The sequence below is a fragment of the Centroberyx affinis genome, unplaced genomic scaffold (assembly GCF_046629955.1).
Source record: "Centroberyx affinis isolate AG114_WGS23_722 - 3 ecotype Tasmania unplaced genomic scaffold, CSIRO-AGI_Caff_v1 ptg005012l_1, whole genome shotgun sequence".
Taxonomy (NCBI): Eukaryota; Metazoa; Chordata; class Actinopteri; order Beryciformes; family Berycidae; genus Centroberyx; species Centroberyx affinis.
This window is the reverse complement of record NW_027282468.1, coordinates 1-22,590: the sequence shown is the minus strand read 5'-3', so window position 1 is coordinate 22,590 and position 22,590 is coordinate 1. Positions and strand designations below refer to the sequence as shown.

At 40.2% G+C, this 22,590-nt stretch overlaps 1 pseudogene; it reads right to left on the bottom strand.

Moving 5' to 3' along the window:
* Positions 1-22,590, bottom strand: part of LOC139666435 (rho guanine nucleotide exchange factor 10-like protein) — a 45,540-nt pseudogene extending 22,950 nt beyond the window's left edge.

Sequence of the window (22,590 nt, the reverse complement as noted above, 5' to 3'; positions counted from 1 at the left end):
CGAGGCAGGAACGAAGGAGTGAAGGATGTGTGTGACTAACTGAGGCGACGAACAGGTCTTCCATCTTCTCGCTGTGGTTAGAGAAGTAAGTAAGGAAGGAAGGAAGGAAGGAAGGAAGGAAGGAAGGAAGGAAGGGAGGCAGGAAAGAAGGAAGGAAGGAAGGAAGGGAGCGAGGCAGGAACAAAGGAGTGAAGGATGTGTGTGACTAACCGAGGCGATGAACAGGTCTTCCATCTTCTCACTGTGGTTAGAGAAGTAAGTAAGGAAGGAAAGAAGGAAGGAAGGAAGGAAGGCAGGAAGGAAGGAAGGAAGGAAGGAAGGACGGAAGGAAGTAAGGAAAGAAGGACGGAAGAAAGGAAGGAAGGAAGGATGTGTGTGACTAACCGAGGCGAAGAACAGGTCTTCCATCTTCTCACTGTGGTTAGAGAAGTAAGGAAGGAAGGAAGGAAGGAAGGAAGGCAGGAAGGCAGGAAGGAAGGAAGGAAGTAAGGAAAGAAGGACGGAAGAAAGGAAGGAAGGAAGGATGTGTGTGACTAACCGAGGCGAAGAGCAGGTCTTCGATCTTCTCACTGTGGTTAGAGAAATAAGGAAGGAAGGAAGGAAGGAAGGAAGGAAGGGAGGGAGGCAGGAAGGAAGGAAAGAAGGGAGGAAGGAAGGAAGGAAGAAAGGAAGGGAAGAAGGCAGGAAGGAAGGCAGGAAGGAAGGAAGGAAGGAAGGAAGGAAGGAAGGAAGGAAGAAAGAAAGGGAAGATGTGTTTGACTAACCGAGGCGACGAACAGGTCTTCGATCTTCTCATTGTGGTTAGAGAAGTAAGGAAGGAAGGAAGGAAGGAAAGAAGGCAGGAAGGAAGGCAGGAAGGAAGGAAGGAAGGAAGGAAGGAAGGAAGGAAGGAAGGAAGAAAGAAAGGGAAGATGTGTTTGACTAACCGAGGCGACGAACAGGTCTTCGATCTTCTCATTGTGGTTAGAGAAGTAAGGAAGGAAGGAAGGAAGGAAAGAAGGCAGGAAGGAAGGCAGGAAGGAAGGAAGGAAGGAAGGAAGGGAGGCAGGGAGAAAGGAAGGGAAGACGTGTGTGACTAACCGAGGCGACGAACAGGTCTCCGATCTTCTCGCTGTGGTCCCACTCGGCCACGCGGGACGCCAGGGCGATCTGGAACATGGAGTGGCACTGGTGGATCTCCTGCAGGCGGTAGAATATGGGACGCACCTTCCTGGGGTTCAGTACGCGGCTGTCCGGCTCCAGCAAAGGCTTCTGGTACTCCTGGCAGGAGAAGGAGGGGGGGAATTTGGCCCACTGTGGCTTCCTTACTTTCTATCCTATCGGTCCCTCCAGGCTTTCACAGTGACTGTGACCAAAGAGGCTTTTCGCAAACGTTTTAATGCAATTTTAGGGTGTTTTTGTTTGCGGTAACATTATGGGAATCGGTGAAAAAAAATTTACGGGGTAGTACTAAAGAGATAAAAAAAATTAGCTCCCATTTATGTTTGAGATAGACTTTGTGTTCTTCTAACTGGCAGGATGCAAACCAAAGGCTTAGGATAAATGGAAACTATAGTACTGCAGGTTAAATGGAAAACAAGGTACACTTCTTAGACTAATGTATGAAACTATAATTCATTGTCTCCATCTAGAAAGCTCCATTGCAGTGATTCTCAACCTTTTTCATATCAAGGACCCCTAGTTTAGTCCACATTAGAGAGTCCCATTTGATCAGATTTTGTCTCTCTGACCCAAATCTGAGAATATCTTTATTGTTCAATATGATTTTGTTCGGAATTCCATCCATAACAGTGAAACTCTGACCAAAATTGTCATTCTTCTCCATTCTCTAACTGTGTTAACTTGTTGTAAATGAAATAATGCTGAAGTTTAGCAATTTATCAATTTACTGGGCACTCCCTGGAACCCCCTCAAGGACCCCTGGTGGTCCCCGAACCCCACCTTGAGAATCACTGCTCCATTGAGTCCTTGATTGTAGCAGAAGAACAAGGCAGATATAGTTTGTTGAAACAGGGTTTGACTGGATTTATTTGAAAAGGTTCCAAGCCCTCTGTAGATTTCATAATTTCATGCTGAAACACTGCGGTAATGTTTCAAAGTTGCATATTGGAGGGGATTGTTTGAACTTGGATTAATTATTGCAATTGCAAAATAAACAAATACCAGGAGGAACTGTCCAGTGGGTGTGTAAACATTGTGCTACGTCACTAAGGACCATTTAGGAGAACCTAAAGTTACTCAACGAACTGAGTGACATACTAACCATTAGGAATGGGATGATATAATGAAATTCAATATATCGCAACACAAAAATGTGACATGTATCGTGGGGCAGAAAAACGAATCGCGATTAGGGTTGGTCTACATCGCAACATCGTGATTTAAAGCAGTGGTTCTCAACGTGGGGTCCGGGGACCACCAGGGGTCCTTCAGGGGGGTTCCAGGGGGTCCCCAGCAAACTGTTAAACTTCAGCATTATTTAATTTACAAGACGTTAACACAATTAGAGAATGTAGAAGAATGACTATTTTGATCATAGTTTCACTCTCTCTACCTACAGTACAGATAGTCTGGAATGGAGTCATGGAATTCTGTACAAAATCATATCATGGGTTTGAGAGACAAAATCTCATCAAATGGGGGTCCGTGGCCCTAATGTGGTCTAAATTAGGGGTCCTTGATATGAAAAAGGTTGGGAATCACTGATTTAAAGCACCCCACCCCCCGCAATCAGAAATCCCACCCCCCCATATCGCGGATCAAATAGCATCGTGACGTAAGCATATTGTCTCATTCCTACTGCTTTTTTTTTTTTTTTTTTTAATGAACATAGCTTTACGCTACTGACCTGGAAAGAGAGGTCTGACTCACCTGGAGGATTCGCCTGAGTGAGTCCAGGTAGCTCCTCTCACTTTGAACAATAGAGCTGAGGATGAGGCGTCTGACCACCTGACAAGAGACAACGAGACAGAGGAGCCAGCAGGTTTAGGCCATATCCAAAATTTGATATTGCGATACTGTCCCGCCGAAATATTGCGATCTACAATGTTATCGCGAGGGGGTGGGGAGGAGGGGGCGTTTTTTTTTTGTTTTTTTTTCCAGGATTTTTTTTTTTTTTTTTCTTCCAAGTAACATCAACTTCCTAGGCTAGAATAATAATAATTATTATTAATAACAGCCTAGAAATTTTATCTTACTATTCAAGCACTGGAGGAAACAATGGCCATTTGGTGTAGTTTGCTCATTTCCAGAAAAACAGGTTGATTGTGGAAAAGGGAACCCACTTGAATTAAAGAGGTAAATTTTTCACTTCAAGTATAATTATTTTTGTTATTTTTACTTGTAAACCTATAATCTACTAGTGGTATGACCACTAGATACTGCGGGAAATATCGCGATATTCACAAAATATCGCGATATTTTGTGAATATCAAATATCAGCCGAAGACTAGAAACTAGCCATCCATGCTAAGCCTCACATGCTCACCTCACATCCCAGAGGTCTAGAGAGAAAAAATGATCTGCAATAAGAATTAGGGTTAGACCATTATAGACCAATATACCGGTTTGCAGATATTGGCCTTTTATTAAAAATAGGATCTGGTCCAGTCAGTGTTATCCACCTCTGATATGAGGGATATGATGCAGTTGAACTGATTACATAGTTATTGTATAATCGATCAATGCTACACTGGTTGTCTATGGGAAGCTCTTAACCTGGATTGACATGTCCTTAATTTCTCATGACATAAACATGAATTATCCATAAAACAATAGCATAGCTTTAAAAAAGTAAGGTTAGCATCATAGGTTTATAAGGGATTTATTTATGGGTTGGTTTGTGGAGACACTAGAAATTAAGGGATTTTTTTTCTGCCTTTTGTGCATGGTTTATCGAGTTATTTATGAGTTATTAATAGAAAGTTCCTGTCTGCCTGAATTTTACATTAAATTAGAAAGTAAGCAGTCAAACAGTAAGGGGTGTTTAAGGGGGTTTTGATGGGGTCTAGTCTATTAGTAGCTCCCTTAACTAATTTTAAGGCGATTTTGCATGAATTAAGGGGTGAATTAATGTCAATGTAAGGGGATTTTAAGGGATTACTGATTCCTGGAGTCTATTGCAATATTTTGATAGGATTCCACACAAGTATGCATGAAATTCTTTGTCTTCTTCTATTTTGCCATGAAAATGATCAAATTTAAAGATATTAATTATTAGCACAGAATATCAGCTACAGCTTCAATCCAAAAATATGAGTATCATTATGGCCTTCTAAAATCCATAATAATCAAACCCTAATAAGACCGATTTTTTCAATCTTAGGTGGTCCTACGCCTATTTTAACATTTGATTGAAATCTTCCACATTATGGGTGCAACAGAGTTGGAGTAATTATCTCCATCAAATCAACAGTCAATCCCACACACACAAACACACACGCACTAACACACACACACACACACACACACACACACACACACACCTGCTGGCTGCTGAGACCCTCTGGCATAGGGCAGAGCTGGGGTGGGGGGTGCTTCAACTCAGATACACACACATCCATGTAACCTGCATCATCCTTTCCTTCACCTAGAAAATAAAACAGAATCAGAATCAGCTTATTAACCAAGTACAATACATATACATGTATTTGTCTTGTAATTGAGTAGTTATTTTGTATACTTATTTTTTTGTATTTTACTAACACTTTTAATCACATCCATTACAGAGTACAAACGTTGTGGCTCTCCATAAGCATCAACTCAGTAACTTTTACTCGGAGTACATTTTAAATTAGATATTTTTTACTTTTACTTCAGTACATTTTTACTCCCGTACTTTTACTTCTACTTAAGTAGCACATCAGCAAAATCACAATACTTCTACTTGAGAAGGACCTTGTAGTACTCTTCCCTCCACTGGTGTTGCCATAGTGGTACAGTACATACTAACACATATGGTACAGGACAACAAGACATCACATACACTGTAAAGGGAAAAATGGATGTATGCCGTTCCAACTGAGACTTGAACCATTCAAAGTGGATGCTGCCTTTAAAATCCATGCACCTTTCTTTCAGTTTTGTTTAAGATGATGATGACACGAATGTTGAGGCCCAGATTCACTAAAGGTGTGTGCAGGGAAAAGCGTGCTGTATCACCAAAAATGACCAAATCAGGCACTGGGTCGGGCACTGTGTTGTTCCTAGGGCAGGTCAGATCAGACAACAATCCAATTATAAAGGGCTTTAGGGCATAAGGGTTCTAGCCTTAGTGGATTAGTTTTCCAGCTGAAGACATTTGCACTTGGTGGGGAAGGAGTTCTTTGCTTACACTGTGCTCTTTCCAAAGCCCTGTTTACACCACAACTCAATTTGCACACATTTCTTAGTGAATACGATGAAAACTCTGCACTCTTAGCTCAAGTCACAGAGTTGCAAAAAAATGCACAGATCCCCCTTACAACGCAATGTCAATGAATCTGAAGCTGAATTGGCAACATGCCCTTCGAGATAATGTGAAGGGGGGGGGGGCACCTGTTCCTACATATTCATCACTTAAAGTATCATAATATGAAGTGGAATGTGCCTTGACTTACATCGTTACCTCAGTTTTATGCTGCAGAATGTCACAAATCCCCACAGTAACTGCAGGGTGTGGGGGCACTGAACAGAGCTTGAAAGCCATGTTCCACTATTCCAGTTTTAACACGGGGGTTATTCAGCTCTTGACCGCCATGAAAAACCAGAATATAAAACTACTCACCGAGATCAGATGCAGCTGGACGAGTTTGTAGCGATTCTTACTTCCCATTCATTTGAATGAGGCCACAAAAATAGCCTGAAAACTGACATTTCACACCTTGGTGAACATATTCAACAACATCCCGCTACTGTGATTTTCAATTGCCAAATAGCATTTTTATTGATAGAAGACAACATAGCGGAGGGATACCATTTAGGAGACATAGTTCCTGTTTGGGAGACCGGATGTACTTTTATTTTTAAATACTAAATTATTTATAATAATTATTTTATAATATTTTAGTGTAAACCAAGAATAGAAATGCAAAATGATGAAAGACCAAGGACTGCTTTATTGTCTTAAAAGCGGGATCTGTTGTTGAATCTGTTCACCAACATGTTAAATGTCAGTTTTCAGGCTATTTTTGTGGCTTCATTCAAATGAATGGATAGAAAAAATCTGAAGGCTACAAACTCGTCCAGCTGCATCCGATCTTAGTGATTAGTTTATATTCTTGGTTTTCATGGCGGTCAAGTGCCGAATAACCCCCATGTTAAAACTAAGTGGAATATTGCTTTAATTCATGGTCTGAATCAGGCCCTTGGTTCCACATATAAATCGGTCAGGATTGTCAAACCCAATCCCAGTTACCTGTAGATTCTTTTCTCTGCAGGAAAGAGACTTTACGAAACATGGCTAACTTTGTCTTTTCCAGGCCGTCCTTGGTACCATTCCTTGCCGCTTTCATCAACTGCTGTACCTGAAAAAAAAAAAAAAAAAAAAAAAAAACCACAGATGAAAGATGTTGCTGGTGACACTACTGCATACAGGCAGGGCTGGCAGAGTGAAAAGACAGAGAGAGATTATCTTTTTTTTTTTCATTTTCCGAAGCAGAAAGAGAAAGCATGTGAACATTTCAACAACACACCTCTCTCCGTCATTCCTCTCTCCCACCCTTAGTCCTTACTGATAAAAATACATGTTTCTGTATTCATTTACCTGGTGTGTGTGTGTGTGTGTGTGTGTATGTGTGACAGTCTTGTCGCTCTCCAAGGTTCTCAATGTCTACAAATATTTCTCCGGCCAAAGCGAATTCAAATGTTGACTATATTACCAGGAATGTCCAGGAGACTGAAATGTTCAGATTATTTAAATATGCATAAAAACATGTGAAAATGTATAAAATCACTGTATGTTATTTATTCTGCACACATGAATACAAACAAATAGCCCAAGCGGCTAATACATACAGTTCCTACATTGAATGCTCAGTGCGTTGCAGTGGGAAATCGACCTCAGCCCCAAAAGTGACACAATGCTTATTAATGACATCCAAAAGTATGAAACATTATCGTAAAAAATTACCGAGGTCTGGACCTCATATGTGGCTACGGTCATGACCTTTGGTGTGTGTCATCTACATCTGTATATTGAGTATATTTGAAAAGGTACATCGGTTCAGGAGTGAATTTGAAGATGGAATATTTCAATAATTCAATAATTTGCTGCCTATCATGGCAAGTAGAGTGAAGGATATACAGTATAGCTATCTGTTGTTTGATTGATTGTAACGTACGCTAAATATGTTGCAGTGGTGTATTATCATCATTATAATCCACCAGGGGTCCTTAAGGGGGTTCCAGGGGGTCCCCAGCAAATTGATGAATTATTAAACTTCACCGTTATTTAATTTACAATGAGTTAACACAATTAGAGAATCTAGAAGAATGACTGTTTTCATCATAGTTTCACTGTTATCTCTCTACCTACAATACAGATAGTCATGGAATTCTGGACAAAATCATATCTAACAATAGAAATATTCTCAGATTTGGGTCTGAGACACAAAATCTCATCAAATGGGTACGTGGCCCTAATGTGGACTAAATTAGGGGTCCTTGATATGAAAAAGGTTGAGAACCACTGCCATAGACCCCCATTTGATGAGTCTCTCAGACCCAAATCTGAGAATATTTCTATTGTCAGATATGATTTTGTCCAGAATTCCATGACTATCTGTTCTGTAGGTAGAGAGATAACAGTGAAACCATGATCAAAACAGTCATTCTTCATCAAATGGGGGTCTATGGCAGTGATTCTCAACCTTTTTCACATCAAGGACCCCTAATTTAGTCCACAATAGGGCCACGGACCCCCATTTGATGAGATTTTGTCTCTCAGACCCAAATCTAAGAATATATTTATTGTTAGATATGATTTTGTCCAGAATAGAGAGATAACAGTGAAACTATGATCAAAATCTAGTCATTCTTCTACATTCTCTAATTGTTCTTGTAAATGAAATAATGAAGTTTAACAATTTGAGAACCACTGGTCTATGGCCCTAATATGGACTAAATTAGGGGTCCTTGATATGAAAAAGGTTGAGAATCACTGCCATAGACAGCCATCAGTAACTTCTGAATACATGCGGTGCTCTACTTAACGGAGCCAGATAAGAGGCAGCAGGACCGGCCTCAGACCTGAAGGCCCACGACGGAGAAAGCTTTACCTTAATATCGCAGCTCTGCTTGATGTGGGCCACGTCGGGCGCACCGAGGCGCACCGCCAGCTCCCGCCTGGTGAGGGCGCAGCGCTCCTTCAGGCTCTGCACATCTGGAGACGGCTAGCGTCGGAGGAGGAGGAGGAGGAGGAGGAGGAGAGAAAGAGATAGCGTAAGTTCAACACTGGGGATTCCAAGAGGAAGAGAAGCGACGCGGTAGAATATACAGAGGCCAAAATCGCATATGTCATAATTAGGATGTTAGTGGAGGCTAAACCCACCTAAACGCTGTATATCCACGTTTTCATTTGTGGAGTTTAAAGGAATAGTTCACCCAAAAATTGATTACTTATATACCATTCATTCATATAGTACTGTTGAAAGTGTGTATAATCCATAGCAATTGGTCCCAAATATAATATGTACAGTAGAGTCTGTAGGAGCCATGTATTGGAAAATTTCATGTCAGTGGATTGGAAGACATGGGTAGGACTTAAAGGAATAGTTCACCCAAAAATGAAAATTCTGTCATCATCTCCTCCCCCTTCATGCCAGTTGAAACACAGGTGAAGTTTGTCCATATAACACACAGGGAGGTTGCCAGCACAACTCCATAGCAGTCAGTGGGGACCAGTTCTTCAGAGTTCCAAAAAGACCTACAGTATATTTACACCATCATTTAGTGCAAATCTTAACTACAGCTGATTGATTTGCAACAAATAATGGTGTATAGGTCTTTCTATTCACAGTGTGATTGTTTGGCTGTTTTTGTTTTGGAACTCTAAAGAACAGGTCCCCATTGACTTCAGTTGTTTTGGAGAAGGCTGCTACCAAGTTGTGCTGGCAACCTCCCTGTGTGTTATATGGACTAACAAATTTCACCTGTGTTTCATTTGGCATGAGGGTGGGTAGATGATGACAGGATTTTCATTTTTGGGTGAACTATTCCTTTAAGACCTTTTATGAATGGGGTCATTGGCTTATGATGATCACCACCTGGAGGTTTACAGTTTATCCATGTCTGTATTTACCCTGGTCATATATACACATTCTATAAATTCAAATGCATTATGACTCGAAAGATCGTCTGTCCGATTCACGTTATTTCCTTTATTTCCCTAAGCTATGACTAAGCTAAGACACACACCTACCTACCTACCTACCGCATGTTTCAGTGGATCTCTTCCATAGAAATATATCAGTTCTCCTTCTTCACAACCCGCATAAAAAAACAGTATCCAAGACGTGAAAAAAAAAACAATCCTTGGCATGGAAAACTGGTGCAAAACAGCGTAAAGGTTCCTCACTCCTCCTTGACTGACCGACGTCTCGACTCTGACACTTCACGCGAGTTGTACTGGCTCATTTTCAAAACACTTCAAACTAAAACAATGCGAGCAGGGGTGGGGGGGGGGAAAGTCCAGTAGCAGGAGTAAGGAGGAACTGAGAGAGAACTGCTGACAGGGCAAGGGACTGCCAGAAATATACCTTCACTTCCTCACTTCCAGGGTTTAGATGGTACTTTCAATGCGATCTGCATTCAGTGCGAGTTGTGGTTCTCTTCCAGCAAGGCGTTTTGGTTTTGACCCAGTATGGGTTTTTCAAGGTCATTTATTACAATAATTTACGGTAATTTTACGTAATGTCCCTCTTGTACAGAAGAGGATTAGGGCCACGTGGAAAATTTGAATTCTGATTAGTCAGAATTCAAGTCAGAATTGTGTGATTAAACTCAGAATTCAGAGCTTAGTGTCAGAATTCTGACTTTAATCTCAAAATTCTGACGTTATTCTAGGGCTGGGCGATATGGTTGAAATCAATATCATGATAATCATAAGGATTTTTCTCGATATCAATATATATCACGATATGGTTCATGTATGCAAAATCACATTAAATAATCAAATTAATGTACATCTCATTGAACCGAATGGTAATGTTAGGTGTGATGTCAAACAAAACAGAAATATTCAAATAATATTCCTACCATACCTCATTTTATTGAAATTTGCTTGTCATCATCAATTCAGACAGCAGAAATGTGTGTCACGATATCAAAATATCTTCATATCATCAGGATATGATTCCACTGAAAGACGATAAACGATAATATTGAATTATCGCCCAGCCCTACTTTATTCTCAGAATTTTGACTTTAAACTCAGAACTCAAACACATTTTTCACATGTGGCCCTAATCCTCTTCCATACCTCTGATAGCCATATTATTTCCAGGGCCCAAAAAAAAAAAAATCCAAAAGTATCATATCCAAGCATCATATCCATCATATGGGAGGTGGGCAAGACCTGACTGGTTCATATCTGATATAACATACAAGGCCAATATCGGCCTCATATACTGGCAAACGCATGTATCAGTCTAACCCTAATTTTGGGCTCATTTGCAGGCAATAACATAATAACATAAGGAATTCTTACTAAAAGGGAAAATGAACAGATTTGGGGTCAGTTACCTTACTGCTGCGAGCTGGAGGCTTGGTCTCGCTGTCTGACAGTTCGTCATAACTCTCAAACTCACTGGAGCTCCAGCCGTTATTGTTGGAGCCGCGGCGGCAGGGTCTCTGGATGTCCTCATAGATGTCATCTCCATCTACGAGCCAATAGACGGAAGAGTGTTGTATAGTTATTGTCTTGTCATACCACATCTTTGTCTGAATTTACCACAACAAAACTTAAAAAATTGAACTGGCAACATTATTTACACAATTAGGAAAAAAAATGGCAGTTTTGTGAAATATTTCCAAGTTTGCAAAGTTTGCCTAGATCAGTGGTTCTCAACGTGGGGTCCGGGGACCACCAGGGGTCCTTGAGGGGGTTCCAAGGGGTCCTCAGCAAATTGATGAATTGTTAAACTTCACTATTACTTCATTTACAAGAAGTGAACACAATTAGAGAATGTAGAAGAATGACTGTTTTGATCAGAGTTTCACTGTTATCTCTCTACCTACAATACAGATAGTCATGGAATTCTGGACAAAATCATATCTAACAATAAAAAATATTCTCAAATTTGGGTCGGAAAGACAAAATCTCATCAAATGGGAGGCTGTGGCTCTAATGTGGACTACATTAGGGGTCCTTGATATGAAAAGGGTTGAGAATCACTGGCCTGGATAGCCTACAGGTTGAAAATTGTACTCTAACAAAACAATGCATTTGACAGTCCATTTCAATTCCTGTTGAGCAGCATTTATTATATAATTTAGTATAATATATTCATAGAATAACAGATTAATCGCATAATGAGGTCAATATAGTGAGGACACGACACCTGGGTTTGAAGTTTTCGTATTATGCTGACTTTTTTCTTTTAAGTACAATTGTCATTTTATTTACAGTTGATACGAGTTAGGGAGGTGCATCTCATGAAGGGATCATTTATTTATGCATAACTCCATGAGGGTTCAAATCATTTTGCGGGACAAGGATAATACCCAGAGATGGATAGGATACAGTAGCCACCTAAAGTTACAAGACCGTCATTACAGAAGACCACACACTAAATGACACAGAACAAGACATGAAATAATCTAACCCTACTGTACATGCACTGTATTAGCAATATTTATCAACATACAAGACTACACTTGGACTCAAAACACACTCAATATGACATATAAGTCATATTGTATTGGTATAATTGAGCCATCGTGAGTGGCTAGCAATGACTACATCCTCCTCTATCCTCTATGTAAGGTATCCACATTTGCCCCAAGAATGCTCCAAAATCACTGATATAAGGTCAGTTTTGCCACGTCCAGCTAGGCTAAGTGTGTTGGTAGAGGCTGATCAGGGGTCAGCTTCAACTGCTGCTAACCTCACTTCCACCCAACGCTAACCACAGTCAATAACAACGCCATTGCCAAAGTTTTGATGTTTCACAACAATGAAACTAAAGACTCACCAGTGTTTTACCTACACTTGTGAACTACATAGACACAAGTATGCACAATGTGATAATACACATTCTAAGCCCATTAGAGGCATTAATAGACTATTCTTACAATTTTCAAATCAGACAAACATCAGCAAATTACATTGAGTTTAATATCACGTCATTAACGATGCAGTTGTCCCATACAGTATTCAACCTTATCATTTCTTTTGCATTTTGTGTTTATTTTTACATCAAGCTGAGAGCGACAAAATTGGGAGCAAATAGGGGAAAAAAATTAAATCTAGCTCTGGTTATAGTAGCTATCATGCACTCATAATGTGCTTATAATCTAATTCAGTGGTTCTCAACCTTTTTCATATCACGGACCCCTAATTTAGTCCACATTAGGGCCACGGACCACCATTTGATGAGATTTTGTCTCTCGGATGCAAATCTGAGAATATTTTTATTGTCAGATATGATTTTGTCCAGAATTCCATGACTATCTGTACTGTAGGTAGAAAGATAACAGAGAAACTATGATCAAAATAGTCATTCTAAAATGACAAAATAATGAAGTTTAACAATTCATCAATTTGCTGGGGACCCCCTGGAATGCCCTCAAGGACCCCTGGTGGTCCCTGGACCCCACGTTGAGAACCACTGATCTACTTTATGTCCAAATTAAAAAAAATGTAAAATCATATTACACACTGTTCTCCAGTCCAGAGTCCTCACCTTCCACAGGGGACTGCAGGTTTTCAGAGGGCACGTCGTCATAGATGACCTCCAGGCTGCTGACCTGATCCGGTCTGGCCACGCTTTCTGGGCTGCGAGTCGATGCGTCTCGGCCGGTCGGCTTGTCCGGATCAGATATCGGGTCTTCGGTCTGCGGACGGTCCGATCCAGGTGCTGGACTGCTGGCCTCATCCGGACTGGCATCCGGAGGCGTCCCTGGAGAACAATGAAATGAGATACCATCAGTTTAAATCCTATAGTTGAAGTAATGCTGACTAGAGGAAAAGGTGTATTTGCTCGAAGAGTTTGGCCCAGTTCCCAATATTTAATCCAATTTTTTTTTTTATCACAGATCCATCTGACCAGCTTTAGTGCCAGTGTTTTAGCTGTTGTTGATCACAGGAAATATTGCGATATGCACAAAATATCCCGATATTCAATATTATCGAATATCAGCCCAAGCCTAGCCCCACTCTGGTCTGCCATCTTAAGGACATGAATCCAGACCCTACGATCGGAACTATTACTTTTACTACACTTACTATTTCTTTGCTGTCAGTGGAAGCTTTAGAATAGCATCAGGTATTGTTCCAAGCTCTTGGCATGTAATTTAATATTTCTATATACACTTGGGAGTATTGAGTTATTTAATTATGTTCTGGTTAAAGCTACAGATTGGTATCTTTAGGGGAGATTACTGATTTAAACTGATGATACAGAAAGAGTCTAAGCCACAAAAACAGGTCTCACATACACATTACTGGTAACACTTTACAATAAGGGTCACTAAGTTAAGGGTTAGTTAATGCTTAAGGGTTAGTTAATGCTTAATAAGCATTAACTAACCCTTAATTAATTAATGTACCCTTATTGTAAAGTGTTACCACATTACTTACTCTGTAGCCTGTCAAGACTGCGACAATCTGGTAAGCAGAATGGTGGACAAGATTATTTGCTACACAACGACAAGGTAACCGTTTCCATATTCCAAAGAGTAGGCTATAATCTGACTAAATATGATTTAAACTAGCATTCTAAGGGACTAAGTTGTTCATGGTACGCACACACACACACACACACACACACACACGCACACACACAGAACAAAAGTCCTGTCTGTGATTACCAATGCTAACAGCTAGTTAATGCTGCGTTTCATTCCAAGTCGGAAGTTGGAAATTCCTGGTTGGAAATTCTGTGTTCCATGTTTTCCGTTCCTTGCCATGTGAGCCAGTTGTTTTTCAAAGTTACTGGCCCAAACACTGAAACTACTGGCCCACTAGTTTGTCAAAATGTTTTGATGCTGTCACTTTGATTTTTTTTGCAATTCACTTTGCATTCATTTTTTTTTATGTGTTACATGACTTCTGATTGGCTGAGCTGACTACAAGCAGGTGTTACATGACTTCTGATTGGCTGAGCTGACTTAATTTGAGTGTTACATGGCTGCTAATTGGCTGAGCTGACTACAGTCTAGTGTTACATGACTTCTGATTGGCTGAGCTGACTAAATTTGAGTGTTACATGGCTGCTGATTGGCTGAGCTTACTACAGGCTAGTGTTACATGACTTCTTATTGGCTGAGCTGACTACAAGCAAGTGTTCTCTTTTCTCTCCTCCCTCCTCTTACCCGTAGATGTTTTTCTGTAGAAGAGATCTGTTAAGACTTGGTTTTTGTCTCATGGGATTCTTTTGAATCTTTGACTCTGTTTGATATTTTCTAAACTGAAAACACATAAAATTCAAATCAGAAAAAAATGTAATAATTGGCAGTGTTACCCATCTATTTAGCATAGAGCGCTACCAACTGCAAAGTACAACTTCACATTTACATGTTTAACCCATTTGCCACACTGGTGTTTTGACAGATTTAAGGTTGCTGAGGTTTACTTCAGAGTCTTTTTTGGGTGTTTTGTGCATATGTATGTATATGAATATTGATGTAAACTTGCTTGAGAATTTTTGCCCAAGTGTCTTACTTGGAATTCTGACTTGAAGGGCCATTCTACTGCATTTTTCCTACAAAGGAAGTAGGAATTTCTGACTTTGCAACATCTTTGGAACGCAGCATGATACCATTGCTACCAGCTACATCACTAATGCTAATGGTGGGTTGTGTACCTTTGTTTAATCGCAGTGTGAGCTCTGAAACCACACTGAGCCACTCCTTGGCTCGGTGTGGTGCCTCTGCTGAACAACGCAAACACACACACACACTTTTGTGAGTATATAGATATATATCATGGGGCTGCAATAAGAGACACCGACGTTCCCTCTCTTCCTCACCTTCATAAATACTGTTGGCTTTCCAGAAACTCTCTGCCTCACCACTCTGTCCTAGATCAGAGGAAGTGGAGCGCCTGAAACAACAACAAGCATTTTGATTTAATGGAATAGTTCACCCAAAAATGAAAATTCAGTCATTATCTACTCCTCCCCCAATGCCAGTAGAAAATCGGGTAAAGTTTGTTAGTCCATACAACAGTCCCGGAGATCCCCGGAAGAAGTACATTGCAGCTTTCTCCGAAACAACTGAAGCTGCTGGAGACCTGTCTTCAGAGTTAAAAAAATAACGGAAAATAACCATATAATGGCTCCATGCAGCTCTTCCAGGATAACCCGAGTCTCTTGAAGCCAACAGATCCCAAAGTGTCTTGAAAAGACCGACGTTTACACCATTATTTAGCTGAAATCGCCACTCTAGCTGTTGAGTTTAAAATAGGTAAGACTAGCTCGAATTAGCAGAAACAAGACTTCCGGTTTCCTTCAAAATAAAAGCGCGAGATTTTCAAATAAACTTTACCCGATTTTCTACTTGCATGGGGGGGTGAGTAGATAATGACTGAATTTTCATTTTGGGGTGAGCTATTCCTTTAAAAAGGTCACTCATGACCATGACATGACAAAAGCTCAGATCTGAGTTTTGCTGGTATTTCAACACTTCTCCTTACTTACCCTTCTGGTGACTCCCTGACCTCCATATCTGTCAAAATGTAAAAAAAAACAAAACAAGATAATAAATAATACACAAAAATATTACAAAATTATTTCAATATATCCACATCTATGACTAAGTTCACCTGAGCAGTAGAAATGGTGGTACAGTGAGGGAGTGTTTTGGACCTCCTGCCTTATAGGGGGTGTGCCATTGATTTCCTGCCTCGTTGGCCCTTCCACAGCACCCACTGTATTTGTTTTGGCTGAATGCTTTAGGTTAAGGTTTGTGCTTCTTGCTTCTATGGTTCGGTTGCTCTTCGCCAAAGCATTAGAATCCGCTTCTCCATCGCTGTCGTCAAACTCAAACTTCTCTCCCCCTTCGTCCTCATCCTCCTCTTCCTCCATGTGCGACGCCCCGTTGGATATAGACACTGAAAACGAGAAGCGAATGAGAAGTGTAAGACTAGTGCTGTACGTTTAGGGCTAATCTTCAAATTGTAGAACCGAGACTTCCTCTACGTAAGCATTGTTGTGTCTAAAGAGGCAGTAGAGTGCCAGCTGTCAAGGTTAACCAAGGTTAATCAGTTTCTGCTGGCGAGCTTGGCCGACATGGAAATAACAAAACTGACCTTATATCAGTAGTTTTGGAGGATTTCTGTGTCCAGGGATGCGGTGGAGGGTAAACCCACTGAAACTCATTTGACCCATATTTTTATTTGCCACTAAAACTATGATTGTCAAAAAATAAGATTGCAGATAATCTGGTGGCATTGGCAGCTGTGAATACATTTTCAATTCAAAATTTCAGCAGAGGCAGCGGATGAGGTCAGTGAAAGGTCATTGCTAGCAAATGGAAATGGGCAAAGAAAAAAAAAGTGAAATAACACACCATTTTCATATAAATAAATGTCTACTTTGTTGCTCTCTATCGTCAAATGATATAACACAATATTGTGCTTTAAATATACTGTATATATATATTATAGATATTTTTATAAGCTTCTTGAGTTTTCTTAGCACACACTAAGAAACTGCACATGCATTTACAAATGCAGAATCTTCTTTCTGGGTTCTATTAATGTAGTTTGTCTTTTCTTCTTTGTTTAATCATTGTGCAAATAAGTTAAATCTAAACATAAGATACTTCACGTGAGGAGATGAGACAATCTCAATGTTACCATGTTCCCAGTTATCATTTCTAGGTCTAGGTCCCCATTGACTTCAGTTGTTTTGGAGAAGGCTGCTATGGAGTTGTGCTGGCAGCCTCCCTGTGTGTTATAAAGACAAACTTCACCTGTGTTTCAACTGGCATGAGGGGGAGGAGATGATGACAGAATTTTCATTTTTGGGTGAACTATTCCTTTAACAAAATCCTGCAGTGTTCATACACCCTCAGTGCTGCAGTACTGACGACCTTCATCTGAACTCAACTAAACCAGATCTTAGAGGAGTGTCTATCCCTCATTTTCATAACTGTATTGTGTTTGTAGATTGGAGTTCGTTCTACAGATATGTCTCAGAGGCAGAGCTGCCCTGGAGGCAGAAATTCTCATTGGTTGAGTTACATCTTAGTGGGCGGCGCCAAAGAAAGACAGTTTTTCTGGCAGAGTAACGTTAGACTGAAGCTCAGTGAACAAGACAAGAGGTAAGAGAGGATGTAGCAAACAATATGAAGCCTTGCACTGTTGCTACTAACGGAAAAAAATGCAGTCTAGCCATACTAAGTTATCCTGGGGGAGTCATTCCTATGTTCCCAGGGTCCTATGTTCCCCAGATTTATATGGCACATAATGGGAACATGACAAAGGGTCCTATGTTCCCAGGGTCCTATGTTCCCCAGTGCTACATATGTGCTCTCCCAGGGTCCTATGTTCCCAAGGTCCTATGTTACCAGGGTCCTGTGTTCCCCAGCTCTATATAGCACATAATGGGAACCTGAAAAAGATGTTCCCCAGCTCTGTATTCGCTTAATATGACATGGGCTATTGTGGCATAAAACATTCTGGGTAGTTTTGTGGATCAAACCCAACCCAAACAAGAGTTTGAGTCAAGTTTGAGTAAAATTTTATCCACAGAACCACCCAGACTCTTTAATATTCTCTGCTGGGTCAGATTTGACAGATGTAACAATTTTTTTTAGAGACCTTCAAAATCAAATAAAATGCTAACCATTGGTTTTATTAGGGTTAGGTTTATATAGCTGTTTTAAAGCCTTGTTCCAATAAAAAAAACTGGATAATGTTTATGAAATATTTTAACTTGAAATGGGTCAAATTTGACCCAAACACAATAGGAGGGTTAATGTGTGTTAACAGAATATTGAACTGGGGAACATAGGACCCTGGGAACATAGGACCCTGGGAACTTAGGACCCTGGGAACATAGGACCCTGGGAACATAGGACCCTGGGAACATAGGACCCTGGGAACATAGGACCCTGGGAACATAGATACGCTCCCTATCTGGGTTAGCTATATTCAAACTAGCCATACTAGTCTATAGCTAACTAAGCTAGTTAGCGCCCCTAGCTTCTAAGTTCAAAGTTCAAACTAGCCATACTAGCCTATAGCTGTCCAGGTAAGCTAGTTCGCTAGCTGCTGACCTTCCAAGACCATGGATGCCATGGTCATGAATGAAAGAAAAAATGAAATCATTGCCATTTTGATTTTTTATTTTGCCCTGCGATTGACTGGGGACCTGTTCAGGGAATTACCCTGCCTTCCGCCCAATGCATGCTGGGATAGGCTCCAGCTCCCCCCGAACTTTGAATAAGATTAAGCCGGTATGGAAAATGGATGGATGGACCACAGTTCCTTCTTTGCCGTTCAAGTTTGCCAGTTAGGTAACTTGCGCTCCAAAAAAATGTGGTTCTTTGGCTCTGCCCATTGAGTCCTCTGCCTCCAAAAATGTTTGTATTTCTAAAACTCTCTCAATCTGCATTTTGATTCATTTTTCATATTTCTAGGTTGAACCATAAAGCCTGTCAGAGTAGAAAGCCTAACCTAGGATGAGTGGCCGGCCCTCTGTTAGGTGATAGGCTAAACCAGTGATTCTCAACCTTTTTCATATCAAGCACCCCTACTTTAGTCCACATTTGGGCCACAGACCCCCATTCGATGAGATTTTGTCTCTTGGACCCAAATCTGAGAATATTTTTATTGTTAGATATGACTTTTGTCCAGAATTCCATGACTATCTGTATTGTAGGTAGAGAGATAACAGTGAAAACATGATCGAAACAGCCACTCTTCCACATTCTCTAATTGTGTTAACTTCTTGTAAATTAAAAAATGGTGAAGTTTAACAATTCACCGGTTTGCTGGGGACCCCCTGGAACCCCCTCAAGGACCTCTGGTGGTCCTCGGACCCCACCTTGAGAACCACTGGGCTAAACAGATCGTTGACTCCTCAGCAGCGTGGGAAACGTAGAGTGTTACAGGTACAGTAACCCTGTGGCTGTCACTCCTTATCAGCACCACACATGACATGTACACACACCCAACAATCATTTACTTTTACATCTTGTGGCTATATTACAGCAGATTTCACAATAACCTATTGGGTGTTTGGTAGAACTGAAATGTAAACCTAAAAAAAAAAAAAAAAACTGAAAAAGCATCCTCTTCATCTTTGGGAGAAGAAAAAAAAAAAAAAAATAACAGCACACATTTTAATATCTTCAGTTTCCTTTCCTATATTGTACATTCTTTCCAGCATTTTGCGCCAGAGGGAGGCATTCAGAGTTCACTGTGCCAATCCCACCGGCTGCTGCTGCTAAATGCCCCTCTGCCTGACAGAAGCATTTGTGTCAAGGTTGTCCAAGAAACATATGGCCTGGAGAAGCTTGGTCCTTCTTAGACAGCATATGGTAAGTAGGCTAGTGGGCCCTTCCCCAGAGCAGCAGGGGATTAATGAGTCAATCTCCAGCGACAGCCAGGCCTTACCTGAATCCTAAGCCCTGGGTTCATGTTTGGAGTGTGAATCAGTGATTCTCAACCTTTTTTATATCAAGGACCCCTAATTTAGTCCACATTTGGGCCCCGGACCGCCATTTGATAACATTTTGTCTCTCAAACCCAAATCTGAGAATATTTTTATTGTCAGATATGATTTTGTCCAGAATTCCATGACTGTCTGTATTGTAGGTAGAGAGATTACAGTGATACTATAACCAAAACAGTCATTCTTCTATATTCTCTACTTGTGTTAACTTCTTGTAAATGAAATAATGCTGAAGTTTTACAGTTTTTCAATTTGCTGGGGACCCCCTCGAACTCCCTCAAGGACCCCTGGTGGTCCCCAGACCCCCAGTTGAGAACCACTGCTGTAGCTAATATAGCATATTACATACATATAGAAGCACTGTTCATAAATCAGTGTGATTTTATATAAAATGCTACGTAGGCCAATGTGTTGTCTTACCAGGACAAGAAGATTTAGCTAGCCTATATAAATTGCCATATATCACTGTATGGCAGCAGCTCATGTAAAACCCGGAAGTATGTGTGATGTCATCAAGATTCATTTGCATACAAAGACGATTATTGGGAGTTGTGTGAAAAACGACAGCTAAGATACAAAGTTTCAAAGTAGCAGAACTTTTACTGCCTTTTATTATACACTGCTCAGGCTTGATTTGTAGGACATGATTTTTACCACAATGTGACAAAGTTTCATAGCACCTTATGATGATCACTGACAGAAGATCATTGCATACCCACCTTACTATTACCTCCACCAATTAAGGTTATTATAGTTTTGCATTTTTCAGTTTTTATTTTTTATTTCGTTTTGACTTTTTGTTTTCAATTTCAGTTTAGTTTTAATTAGTTTTTAAAGCGGGTTTGCTAGTTTAGTTTCGTTTTTTTTGTTGAAAATGCTTAGTTTTAGCTTTTTTGTAATATGGGGTATTTGTCAGGGGCGAGATTCAAAAATTCAAAATACTAGGCTTATGTATGAAATAAATTGACAAAGACAAAAACTAAAGACATTTTCTCTATAATTTTAGTTTATTTTTAATTAGTTTAGTAAACACACAATACAGTTTCTGTTAGTTATCGTTTTTTTGTAAAGCCTCGTTTTTATTTTCATTTCAGTTAACGAAAATGTATTTTCACACCTAGTTTTCATTATTTCGTTAGTTTTCTTTAACGATAATAACCTTGCCACCAAGGAGGTTATGTTTTCGGTGCCGTTTGTTTGTTTGTTTGTCTGTTTGTCTGTCAGCTGGATTACAGAAAAACTACTGGCCCGATTTTCATCAAACTTTGTGGGTGTAGCATGGGCCAAGGCAGAACCCATTACATTTTGGAGCGGATCCGGATCCGACTCACGAACAAGCAATAATAGCACAAACCTTGGCGGAGGTCTGCGCTCTCCGAGTATCTTTCTAGTTTACCACTAGATCACTGGGAACAAAGTCGAGGAGGGCCTGAAGCGTTCTTTTAATCCAACGTTTTTGAATGAGGGAAGGTCGCTTAGGTACTTGGTTTTAAATGATGGTATTAATAAGCAGTATTATGGAGATATATCACCTATCACAACTAAATTGGCCCAACCCAGCATGATTTATACCTAGTCCATGCCTCAGTGTCCAGTCTTTCCAATGGAAGGTGTCTTGCCTTCCTGTGATTAGCATGTACAGCAAAGACACTGACACAGGTTCTACTGAACATCAGTTATGACTCACCCAAGGGATGATGGATGAGTGGATGTGGAGAGGCCATGTTGGGTCCTTCCTAATAGTCACATCAGCTTCTGTGAACATAAATCATATCATTGACATATTCATTTTCGAAAAACATCATCAATTCATGTCAGAATTTTAACGCTGTAAATGTAGGGCTTCACATGGAAATATAGTATGCCCAGCTGTGGCCTGTTAATCAAAGTCATTTCTGTGGATTTTCCATGTCAGCGATGGGCTTGTCAAGATCTCAAACCTGAAATATAATGATTCGTTTTTCAGTTACTGGCACACATGTTGACCCATGTGACTCAGCGTGGTTTAACAGGAAATCCTATAGTAAACACCTCTAGTTCTTGTCACTGCATGTTACAGTGACTAAACAGCACCAACCTTAAACTTATGCTTTATGCTCAACCGAAAAGGAACTCGCGATATCGCCCCAAAGTAGCATCCAAGACGAATACTCAGGTCTGAAAACAGTCATTCAAAAATACTCAGGTCTGAAAACAAGCGTTCAGAACAAATACTCAGGTCTGAAAACAGTCATTCAAAAATACTCAGGTCTGAAAACAAGCATTCAAAACAAATACTCAGTTCTGAAAACGAGCGTTCAGAACAAATACTCAGGTCTGAAAATAGTCATTCAAAAATACTCAGGTCTGAAAACAAGCGTTCAGAACAAATACCCAGGTCTGAAAACAGTCATTCAAAAATACTCAGGTCTGAAAACAGTCATTCAAAAATACTCAGGTCTGAAAACAGTCATTCAAAAATACTCAGGTCTGAAAACAGTCATTCAAAAATACTCAGGTCTGAAAACAAGCATTCAAAACAAATACTCAGGTCTGAAAACAAGCATTCAAAACAAATACTCCGGTCTGAAAACAAACATTTAAAACAAATACTCAGGTCTGAAAGCAAGCATTCAAAACAAATACTCAGGTCTGATGAAGTACTGATATGATGAGAACCCAACGACCAGCTGCATCCTCCAATAGAAACGCACTGGAGTACTGTGTTCCTTCTCAATCATGAAACATCACATTACTCACACATGACGTGCACACACACAGACATAAAGAC